Source organism: Saccoglossus kowalevskii, chromosome 11, assembly GCF_978046115.1.
Source record: "Saccoglossus kowalevskii chromosome 11, keSacKowa6.1, whole genome shotgun sequence".
Lineage (NCBI taxonomy): Eukaryota > Metazoa > Hemichordata > Enteropneusta > Harrimaniidae > Saccoglossus > Saccoglossus kowalevskii.
Window position 1 is genome coordinate 24682559 of NC_140651.1, and position 13283 is coordinate 24695841.

Sequence of the window (13283 nt, forward strand, 5' to 3'; positions counted from 1 at the left end):
GAACGATCCAGGAGACTACGCGTTAATATGAGGGTGTTCGTTTAAAATATAAACAGAAAGGAACTCTAATTCACTATTGTACCTAGTCAGAATTCCCACTATAACCATGTATCCATTGTTCAAACAAATTCAAATACAACGTTGCATGGACAATTAAAAACTAAATTATACGTTACAATGGGAAATAGAGCATGAAGTCGCATGTTTTTATCAGATATAACGAGAAATGTTGGGAATTGTCTTTTTTTTTCAGTTTCCTAATAAACTCTAGCAGTTGGATAGTCGGTAGGATGATGAAATGGCCGTAACTGCTCAATAATTAACATCACGTTGATCTCTACTCTATGTACAAACCATTTATAATGCTAAGCCATCAATTGTGAAATCAGGTCATCAGACTGTCACTATGACTGCCGGTGATCTACTGACATGACAGGAATGTTCGACAAGATGTTTATAATTAACCTTTCTATTGTGGTTTTTTCTCAGCATCGTCATCAAAATGATTAACATCAGGTTTATAATCAGGTTTGTTACATTTAGCCTAAGATTAACCATATTAGTCATTATTTGTCAGTTATTTAATATAGGAGTGAATACATTAAAATTGTCTCTATTATATAATACATATGAAGCAATGCAGATAACATTCATGTGATATATCACATGATGCTTTTACAATAATCGCTGAATGTCAAGCGATTAATATGATTACGTCATTCATTTGAGCAATTATGCAAATTAGGGTAAACTATTTACAACTTTATGTTTTCACATATTTTGCAATTTGCACAAATATGCCACATATGAACAAAGCTACATAGCCCAGAGAATATTGTTTGTACCTTGGCACATACTATTGGATCGTAAACTGTGCTAATATTTAAACAATAATGAACGACCCACCAACCCATAATGGGCGAAAGCTCACTTTGTGCGACATATATGTACGAGGCGTGAGCCGAGTACATATATGGAGCACAAAGTGTGCTTGAGTCCATTATGGGTTGTCGGGGAGTTCATTATTGCTATTATGTTGTAGCGTTGTCATTACCAGTGGATGTGCCGCCTCTAAAAAGCGGAAAAAATTGGAGAAAAATCTACAGTGAACGGAATAGTTTCACAGTCACTGGCCCGTGAATCTGAATAATGAATGTCTTTCTGGAAATTTGTTTTCACAATCCTATATGGCAAACCATGGAACTATAAACCTATAGTTCCATGGGAAAACTAAAAAAGAAACTAGTTTTAATCCATCAAATATTATTGTATTGAACTCATTTACATTGCGAGTGAATGAGTGACTGATGTGTGGTGTGGAGTAGCATTGCTGTGATCGCCCGAACGAACGGCACACCATGACTGTTGTATCGTATCGGTGTCCACCGCGGCCTTGCACTACGCTACGCTAGATCGCCGCCGTGGCCCAGCTGGATCGACTGTGCGTAGGGGTGCGTACGCGGGGTACATGCACGTAGTTGCATCGTTACCCCATCCCACTAGTGTTTTCAAACCATCAAGGTAGATAATATTGGCAACTGTCCTTTCTGTGTAAGAGTTATTTTAAATTCCACGACAAGGCGGAGATTTGACGAATACTTCGAAGCAGGCGAACGAACATGACCGGAAAGCTAGTGGATGTTAACTATCCTAGAAGGAGAACCAACAGTGATTTTAATCTCACTGTGTAAATAAACAGATACACACCTGGGAAAACGGATACTTTCATTTATTTATGCAAACTGTGCCCGGACTGTTACATTTACCGGGAGTCGACGCTGAGGAAATACAAGTCATGTCGGTCTTTCGGCGATCTCGATCTCAAATTTTGTAGTACTACTCACTACAAAAAACAGAACAAATTCATCTCTTTGTACTCGTAGACATACATTGTACCCCATTTCGTTTATCGCATTTGCTTGGGTAAATTATCCTCGGTTAACCTCACTTCATAATCAGGAGGCCACAGGGACAGCGGCATCAGTCGCGGAATCTTTTTCAATAGTTTCTTCTTTATTCGTTTTCGAAAATAACATTGTATTCATATCCATTGAACAGGGCCTTGATGCTCAACAATGTAATACATTATCGCGAATAATCTGCTGCAATGACGTCATAAAATACACTGGTATTAATAATGCTATAATATAATAATGCTTAATGCTTGAAATCTGCTTCATTAATACATTTCTGAATTTCTGAAAGTACGGTTATGGTGGAGTGTAACACGAGTCTTTCATAACACAATCAACAACATAAATTGATTTTTTCATTAAAATAGCTTTCATTTGCTATATCTCATGGTGCTTTCGGATTTGTTTACTTTTACTTATCTGCAAGTGATAATCTACCATTCAAAACATTATTAAACTTACATTAAAACAGAAAACCTCTAAGCCTTCATCAAAAAAGTACACTATTGCAGGATCCTTAGGTGGTGTTTGTTTTAAATTTGGCAAATTGTAATCATTATAGACATTGTCGTGGACACGATAATTGTCACCAGAGGTGCTGCAGGATTAAATCATATACAGAATACACTTCTTCACTGTAAAAAGTATTTAATCTACACAATTATACCCTCATACCCTTAATGGTATATTTCAATCAATCTTTGACGTCTTCAAATACTGAATGTCTGCATCATTTCAATGCAGCATTACTTTCACTTAGGGAATATTTATAGGGGTTTAGATTCACTGTCATAATATTAGTGGTTGTAACGAACGAAAGCCAGCATAATATATATGCAAATATATACTAAATTGCATTCATGGAAATGATGTTTCTTCTATTACTGTTTTTTAATTTGATGTCACTTTTACTAGTCACATAATACTTTTAAAACTGAATTTGAATAGTGTTCAAAGGTGTCTGCTCTAGGTACAAGTGCGATCTGTCTCATTATAACACTAATTTGTTTTAAATGAGAAGCTTTGAAAAATATAACAATTTTGCATTGTTTTTTACATGAAATTGTAATAAATATCTTTCTGTAATTAGTATTTTTCCAAATTGAAAGTGACAAACAACAGATGTCGTTCCAAACTAAGATTAACCAAACATATATTAGGTCATTTGAGCAAACTATTGTTATGACACAAAATAAACAGTTGATTATTAAGCTAATTAATATACGCAGGATAATTTCAAAATATTAGCTTCGATCTACTTGTGCAAATTGTTACAACACAAATGCAACATAATGACAACAGTTTATTTGTATATAAATTAGGTAATTTATCTTTTAATCCAGTCAGCAGCTCTTGAAATATCAGTGGAACTAATTTGACACAGATACACATTCAGATGAACAGATGGATGAACGGACGGGTGGATGGATAGAGCATACGGCAGGTACGGTACGAGGTTACCTTTCGTTTTTGCTTTGCACACACAAGCCATAAATACCCGGACATGCATACAAATACTATTAATACGGTTTCAAAAAACTGATAATACAATAACATTAATTTGTTTTTAAGAGCAACACTATAATAACATTGATGTCTACATGTTTCTTGTTGAAGTTGTTCTTTCCATTTGACAGAAAAGGCATGAATTCAATTAATTTGAAAAGTACTACTCACTTGATTTGAATACTTGGGGAAATTGATTCCACAATGGAAACCTCCTGTTCAAAATATTCTTCCATATTGTCATTTGTTGTTAAAATTAAGTGGAAAATATATCGACCAACATTCAGTACTTCCTCCATAATAGTCACTACACGGTTATCTTCAGTTATGGTATACATATTTGAAGTTAGATTACATGCATCAAGGTAAACTGTAAATTCAGAATCATGAGGGCGACATTTCCACACCAAATTTATTTCTTCAGTGTCAGCTTCCGGGTCATGTGATTTTGAACCATCAAGTATAAGTGGTACTTGTCGCGAGGACGTCCGCATGTCACCACCTTCTATTTCAACGATTGGTGGTGCCCTTAATATATCGATGTATACTGTGTCATTTCCTGGGTCTACTAGTGGTATGTCAAGGTCAACAGTTAACGAAACACTAATTAGACCATAATTGAAGAATTTCGGAGGGAATGTGATCGTATATCTCGTTGATGGTTCAATTTCAATATCATAGTTCCCTTCTTTCTCAATTCTGGTTACATTCCACGTAAACGTCGCTTTAGTGTCGTTTTCGCGACAAGAATAAGTAACAAGGCTTGTGACATCAATTTGACTGGAGCGATACTCTTGTCTAGGAGCTAATCTTGACTTTCCTAGGCCATTGATCCACACCTGTGGTTTATCACATAATGTGTAAATATTTAACCAATGAGTGGCATTTAGTATTCCGTTCTCATTCACTGCTATTATAGTGATATCAACAATATCTTTCTTCATGTACATATGTACATAACTGTCTGTGTGCATTCCATCAGTGAATAAACCGATTTGCCAAGGAACGTTATCTGTCTCGTCACCCATATTCCATACACGAATAACGTCTTTCCCGCCAAGTATTGAAAACACAATCGTGATATTTTTGCCAATTTCTAACTCTCTCAATATATCTCCTGTCTCACCAATCAAACTTTTAAAATTTGTCTCATCATATTCAACTTCCAATTTGAAATCGACACCTGTTATTGTCTGTTGCACAAAGAATGATGTAATCACAATGAACATATATTCTGGGTGACTGCGAACTGTCATATAAACATTGTGTCTGCCTTGACACACGTATTGGTCGAATGTTATATTATGGCGGCCTGTATGGTAATTTATTTCTTGACGTGAACTGCCATCAAGTTGTATATACATGTTAATTTCAGCATTATCTTGCACATTCCATGTTATCTCAGCTGTTTGACCAAATTCAAGGCTGAAAGGATCTGAAGGTTTAAATTCAGTGAGGGGAACTTTAACGTACCGCTGGTAGGAACTGATAGAACAATCAATTATGTTACAACACGTGACATTCGCGATGTACAGACCAGGTTGGTTATAGCTATGACTGACAGTCACAAGTTCAGGTAAGTTATGAGTGGTTTCAAGTATCTGATCGTCATCAAACGCCCACGTGCACGTAGTCGATTCACCGTCGACTATATATGTTTTAAAAATGGCATTTTCTCCAAGCATTACTAATTCGCTCTCCAAAATTTGGAGGCCTGGCAAATGAAGATTGGTGACATAAGTCGGAATTTCATTTATCGCCTCGGCATCTCCAAGTATTGGGCGTGTATTTTTTGTTATAACCAGTTCTTGTTGTTTAAAAGCAGATCCAACAAAATGTTTCACAGTAATGTTGAACAAGTATGTCCCGGGTGCTGCATATGATATACTGAACGTATACTGTGTTTTGGTGTGGAATACATCTTCGATTGTATCAGCATATTCACCGAAATCTAAGACCAATGATACTTGTAGATCAAGACTGTCGATCGTCACGTCAATACCACATTGGATAACTTCATTCGGAAGGTACATCATACTGGCATGTTTTACAGATATAAAGTTCGTCCAATGTGACCAGCACTGACTACTTATTTCGACAGATCGAGACTCCTGGAGGGATTCAGAGTAAATACCGCTGTGGAAAACGTTCAAGCGAGAGGACACACCAAATGTATTGAAAAATGTGTTATTCGCTCCTTTTTGTGAGATGGTATAGTCAGCTTTACTGTGAACTAAAAACAGGCTACAATCCCCGCTGTTCATATCGCTTGGAGTGTATGAATTTGAACACGTGCAATCATGATCGTTGTCAATTGCACAGTACGAAAATCCAGCATGTTTGCAATATTTGCGACATTCACCAATAGATGCCTTTCCGAAACTATCAGTAAATTTTCCCTGGTCTGTCATACACCCAATGTAGGCAGGATCTAAAAAATATAATGATATAATTTGTATATATAAGTTATATCGTGTTTGATATCGTGAGACGAGACCAGCTGTAAATTGTCAATTACACTCGTAGTATTAAATAAAATAAATTCTTACCACTGTAAACCATTATTTCACTTATTTTCAAAACAGATGATTGGATCATTTGCTTAAAGGTCGTAAACACAAACTTTCCAGTCAGTATATCGCCACAGACCACAGTGACAGATTCATATGCCTCAGTGTTGAAGACTTTGCCACATTCATCAGATTGTTGAAGCAATCTGCTTTCACCAACTTTTACTTGAAGTGAAGACTGCGAGATATCTAAATAAATACATATTTTGACATAATATTTAAGTATTTAGTAACTGTTGTAATTAATCTCACCATCTGGAATGAACACATGCATAAATACATACCAGCTGCCCGCACCACAACATGAGTAATCCCATATGTTCTGCCAAGGTCTATTCGCAGTGTTGGTTGTGTATCATCAGACGAAGTAAAACAGAATGTGTCAAAAATACCATCTACCGCAGATGGCGCCATATAACGATGGTCATTGCCCTCAATACTGCTAACATAGCTGCGTTTGTTCAAAGCGAGGTTCAGTGGTTCTATTGTGAGAGACAGAACAAAGAACAAGACATTAAACATGGCACAGTTTCGTTAAAATTTGATACTTTTTATGAATACAGCAGAGAAATAAAGAGTAAATTTAGTGCAAAAAACAAAACAAAAAAACAGTGACCTATTTAAATATGTTAATAAGTGTGATTCGTCTGATTGTTACTAATGTAAAGCGGTATTACAATTCATGATGGTGGTATGACAGCTGATACAAACCATTCGTGTCTTTATTATAAATGACACTCATATGACAGACAAGATATGAACTACTAGTATATAAGTTTATTTGTGTTAAATTATGCCAGAGATACGGCCCTGAAACAGCATTCATTAAAAATGACCATTCAACCTTTCTGAAACCAATGAAAGAAAAAATGATTTGCATCATGATCACATGATTTGTAATGTACATGCATAAATCGAAATAAATATGTTAATTCACGACTGGTATCTGATTGTGGAATGGCAGAATTACCTATCTTGAAATATTATATACGAATGTGCATGTGTATGACGTAATGTGTGATGTGCATGTCAGGTTTGAATGTAATTGGCCCAGGCATGTCTGCGTGCACCCAAGACACCCATGCTTAAACCAATCTGATTAAAATCTGATGTAGTGTACGGTCTTTAATTATTTTGGCTATAAACTTATTTTAATTTCATTTTTTATTACTTTTGTTATTAATGCCCTTTTATCTCATTATTTTACTTTGATTTTGATTTTGTGATTTTTTTTTAATTCCGCCCTACCTACATCTGATCCGACGCCTATGTAACGAGATTTCAACGAGACCCACTATCAACGATTTTAGTCAACGAATCACATACCTCCTTCTATAGCGCACATGATGACGTCACCGGGTGGCAAACACACTCAAATAAAATAGCGGATTATACCGACGTTAGCGACCGTGAATAACACGGCTTTTCGGTAAGTTTATCATTGTCAAATGCAACGAAAGTCATTTTTATGTTAATGTTGTGACTCAAATGGTTCGACTTTAGATCGTTATTCCGCATAGTTATTCTGGGAGTGTTGATTTTGTTTCCACCGGTTCGACTGAACACCAGTGTCTTTTTCCAGTCGCCTGCCCTGGAGACGGGTGATGTTTTGTTGACGATCGGGCCAAAATCGTCTACGGTATTGAAGCTGTAAATATTCATCAAATTGTATCAACATTTTGTACATTATACAATAACTCTTTATTAAAGTAATTGAGCTGATTTGGACTGGAATAAAATATTTTTTATTTGGAACACATCGCAATTGATCAGGAAATATTTGTTTGCTCCAATTTTCTGCGTCGATGCCGTGGGCCGGTGACCGTTATACAATTTAAAATCAGTTTGCATTGTTTACTATAGCTGTTTACAGTGTTCTAATCATTACGATTTACTTTTTTTTTTTTTTTTGCTTCCATTCTAGATAATTATGCTCAGTGATGTAAAATTGAAGCGATGACTGAATGAACGAACCTTGGCTGGCGAAGATGTATCTGGAAGTGTACACATTTGTTGGAAGTGAAAAAAATATTCAATGTAATGACAAAAATTGTAAAATGCTGAGGAATTTCTTTTGCAAATAAAAATATACTAGCGATTTTCTTTTAATGGTTTATTCAAGTGGGCAAAATATAATGTACAGTAAGATTGCCCGTAGAGTATCACTACACTGAAAAGTAAGCAACCGACAGCCTGTATAAAAGGGGGGCTGTGATTGGCTGTTACTCACGCGAGATTTGAACAGGACTTACATAGGCGTCGGATCAGATGTAGGTAGGGCAGAATTAAAAAAAAATCAAAGTAAAATAATAAAATTAAAATAAGTTTATAGCCAAAATAATTAAAGCCCGTACACTACATCAGATTTTAATCAGATTGTGCTTAAACGTGTTTTTTTTTTTAAAAAGGCCTCTGAATGCGTACACACAATTAAAATATTGATTCATTCAAAGTACAAAAACATTGAAAGTAACCAATATTTGCAAAAGGAATCCACGGAATTATGAATGTCATGTGTATGACAGGATAAAAATTCACCGTGAAGAATCGCCGGCAAGTTTGCCGGGCGAGAATAAAAAAAAAGTAAGACATAAGGGTAGACAAATATCCTTTTATTTGCTTATTATTCGACGTTTATGTACTGCCTCCGAACGGGAACTAGCAAGCATGACTAATTAAGTAAAAATACGTGTAGTGACGTTTGCGTTTCTCAATGATGCTCAATACACTGTAAAAATCTTGCATACATGCATGTATAATAAAAGTGATTCGTTTACCTGTTGTATTATCATATTCCATCTTGATTTCTAGTTCATCTATATATATTTCTGCTTTCTTTCCTGGAATGTCACCGATTGATCTTCCAATTATAACATGTCCGGCTTCATCATTCGCTGTCGTGTAGGTAGATATCATCCCCATCCCATCTGTCGCTGCTAAATAATCATTGATATACAGTTCCACTCCTAGTGTTCTCATCCACACAAATTTAACGTGTGTCCATTGATTAAACATGCTGTATAGCACCACATTCCAATGCATGTTCCCTGCTCTTACAGTGAGTTGAAAGCGATCATCCAAGTACGTAAATTCAAAACCATCTGTTGCCCTTGTACCGGAACGAAGTATTAACTGTCTTTCTTCCAGTAATCCCGTCTTTATCCACATACTCACAGTGAACCCTGTGTCGCATTTGTAAAGATTTTCAAGGCAACTATCTGGGAATTTGCCAAGGTCAATCCATTGCCCTTCTCCTTCAATGAAAACAGAATCCTCAAATTGACCTTTGCGAATGAGCACATTTCCGGAAGTAGTACCGACCAATCCATGTGCGCCCAATAGGTTATTCGATTCCAAGTTGTCCATTGGCCAGTAGTAATGTTCTGGCGGCGAAACTGAAAAATATGAAGCAGCGTTAACGTATTGTTAAGAAAGATTTATATAATTAACTGCAAATTAGTTTTTTGTCACTGATTTGATTGTCAAAATAATGCTGGTGCCTGCATTGTATAATAAGAAGTATGCATTGTATAATAAGAAGTATTCAGTGTATAATAAGAAGTGTGCATTATATAATAAGAAGTATGCATTGAATAATAAGAAGTATGCAGTGTATCATAAGAAGTGCGCATTGCATAATAAGAAGTATGCAGTGTATAATAAGAAGTATGCAGTGTATAATAAGAAGTGTGCATTGTATGATAAGAAGTGTGCATTGAATAATAAGAAGTGTGCATTGTATAATAAGAAGTATGCATTGAATAATAAGAAGTATGCAGTGTATAATAAGAAGTGTGCAGTGTATAATAAGAAGTTTACATTGTATAATAAGATGTATGCATTGAATAATAAGAAGTATGCAGTGTATTATAAGAAGTGTGCATTGTATAATAAGAAGCATGCATTGTATAATAAGAAGTATGCAATGTATAATAAGAAGTGTGCATTGTATAATAAGAAGTGTGCATTGAATAATAAGAAGTACGCAGTGTATAATAAGAAGTATGCAGTGTATAATAAGAAGTGCGCAGTGTATAATAAGAAATGTGCATTGTATAATAAGAAGTGTGCATTGTATAATAAGAAGTATGCATTGAATAATAAGAAGTGTGCATTGTATAATAAGAAGTATGCATTGCATAATAAGGAGCATGCATTGTATAATAAGAAGTATGCAGTGTATAATAAGAAGTGCGCATTGTATAATAGGAAGTATGCAGTGTATAATAAGAAGTATGCAGTGTATAATAAGAAGTGCGCATCAGTGTATAATAAGAAGTGCGCATCAGTGTATAATAAGAAGTGTGCATTGTATAATAAGAAGTGTGCATTGTATAATAAGAAGTGTGCATTGTATAATAAGAAGTGCGCATTGTATAATAAGAAGTGCGCATTGTATAATAAGAAGTATGCAGTGTATAATAAGAAGTGCACATTGTATAATAAGAAGTATGCATTGTATAATAAGAAGTATGCAGTGTATAATAAGAAGTGTGCATTGTATAATAAGAAGTATGCATTGTATAATAAGAAGTATGCATTGTATAATAAGAAGTATGCATTGTATAATAAGAAGTGTGCATTGTATAATAAGAAGTGTGCATTGTATAATAAGAAGTATGCATTGTATAATAAGGAGCATGCATTATATAATAAGAAGTGCGCATTGTATAATAAGAAGCATGCAGTGTATAATAAGAAGTGTGCAGTGTATAATAAGGAGTGTGCATTGTATAATAAGAAGTATGCATTGAATAATAAGAAGTGTGCATTGTATAATAAGAAGTATGCATTGAATAATAAGGAGCATGCATTGTATAATAAGAAGTATGCAGTGTATAATAAGAAGTGCGCATTGTATAATAGGAAGTATGCAGTGTATAATAAGAAGTATGCAGTGTATAATAAGAAGTATGCAGTGTATAATAAGAAGTGCGCATCATATAAGAAGTGTGCATTGTATAATAAGAAGTGTGCATTGTATAATAAGAAGTGTGCATTGTATAATAAGAAGTGCGCATTGTATAATAAGAAGTGCGCATTGTATAATAAGAAGTATGCAGTGTATAATAAGAAGTGCACAGTGTATAATAAGAAGTATGCATTGTATAATAAGAAGTATGCATTGTATAATAAGAAGTATGCATTGTATAATAAGAAGTGTGCATTGTATAATAAGAAGTGTGCATTGTATAATAAGAAATATGCATTGTATAATAAGGAGCATGCATTGTATAATAAGAAGTATGCAGTGTATAATAAGAAGTGCGCATTGTATAATAGGAAGTATGCAGTGTATAATAAGAAGTATGCAGTGTATAATAAGAAGTATGCAGTGTATAATAAGAAGTGCGCATCATATAAGAAGTGTGCATTGTATAATAAGAAGTGTGCATTGTATAATAAGAAGTGTGCATTGTATAATAAGAAGTGCGCATTGTATAATAAGAAGTGTGCATTGTATAATAAGAAGTATGCATTGAATAATAAGAAGTGTGCATTGTATAATAAGAAGTATGCATTGAATAATAAGGAGCATGCATTGTATAATAAGAAGTATGCAGTGTATAATAAGAAGTGCGCATTGTATAATAGGAAGTATGCAGTGTATAATAAGAAGTATGCAGTGTATAATAAGAAGTATGCAGTGTATAATAAGAAGTGCGCATCATATAAGAAGTGTGCATTGTATAATAAGAAGTGTGCATTGTATAATAAGAAGTGTGCATTGTATAATAAGAAGTGCGCATTGTATAATAAGAAGTATGCAGTGTATAATAAGAAGTATGCAGTGTATAATAAGAAGTGCGCATCATATAAGAAGTGTGCATTGTATAATAAGAAGTGTGCATTGTATAATAAGAAGTGTGCATTGTATAATAAGAAATATGCATTGTATAATAAGGAGCATGCATTGTATAATAAGAAGTGCGCATTGTATAATAAGAAGCATGCAGTGTATAATAAGAAGTGTGCAGTGTATAATAAGAAGTATGCATTGTATAATAAGAAGTATGCATTGTATAATAAGAAGTATGCATTGTATAATAAGAAGTGTGCATTGTATAATAAGAAGTGTGCATTGTATAATAAGAAGTATGCATTGTATAATAAGGAGCATGCATTGTATAATAAGAAGTGTGCATTGTATAATAAGAAGTATGCATTGAATAATAAGAAGTATGCAGTGTATAATAAGAAATGTGCATTGTATAATCAGAAGTATGCATTGTATAATAAGAAGTATGCATTGTATAATAAGAAGTATGCATTGTATAATAAGAAGTATGCATTGTATAATAAGAAGCATGCAGTGTATAATAAGAAGTATACATTGTATAATAAGAAGTATGCATTGTATAATAAGAAGTATGCATTGTATAATAAGAAGTGTGCATTGTATAATAATAAGTGTGCATTGTATAAAAAGAAGTATGCATTGTATAATAAGGAGCATGCATTGTATAATAAGAAGTGTGCATTGTATAATAAGAAGTATGCATTGAATAATAAGAAGTATGCAGTGTATAATAAGAAATGTGCATTGTATAATCAGAAGTGTGCATTGAATAATAAGAAGTGCGCAATGTATAATAAGAAGTATGCATTGTATAATAAGTGCGCATTGTATAATAAGAAGTATGCATTGAATAATAAGAAGTATGCAGTGTATAATAAGAAGTGTGCATTGTATAATAAGAAGTATGCATTGTATAATAAGAAGTGTGCATTGTATAATAAGAAGTATGCAGTATATAATAAGAAGTGCGCATTGTATAATAGGAAGTATGCAGTGTATAATAAGAAGTATGCAGTGTATAATAAGAAGTGTGCATTGTATATAAGAAGTATACAGTGCATAACAAGTGTGCATTGTATAATAATAAGTGTGCATTGTATAATATGAAGTATGCAATGTATAATAAGAAGTGCGCATTGTATAATAAGAAGTATGCAATGCATAAGAAGTATACAGAGTATAATAAGAAGTGTGCATTGTACAATGAGAAGTGTGCATTGTATAATAAGAAGTATGCATTGAATGATAAGGAGCATGCATTGTATAATAAGAAGTGTGCAATGTATAATCAGAAGTGTGCATTGTATAAAAAGAACTATGCAGTGTGTAATAAGAAGTATGCAGTGTATAATAAGAAGTGCGCATTGTATAATAGGAAGTATGCAGTGTATAATAAGAAGTATGCAGTGTATAATAAGAAGTGCGCATTGTATAATAAGAAGTGTGCATTGTATAATAAGAAGTGTGCATTGTATAATAAGAAGTGTGCATTGT

The 13283-nt window shown here is 34.0% G+C and overlaps 1 long non-coding RNA gene across 1 annotated transcript; it reads left to right on the forward strand.

The window, feature by feature from the left end:
- The first annotated feature begins 7350 nt into the window (after window positions 1-7350).
- LOC146736552 (uncharacterized) lies at window positions 7351-8087 on the forward strand. The gene is made up of 2 exons (XR_014930850.1): window positions 7351-7418; window positions 7914-8087. It is a non-coding gene; the product is annotated as an uncharacterized LOC146736552 (long non-coding RNA).
- The last annotated feature ends 5196 nt before the right edge of the window (window positions 8088-13283 follow it).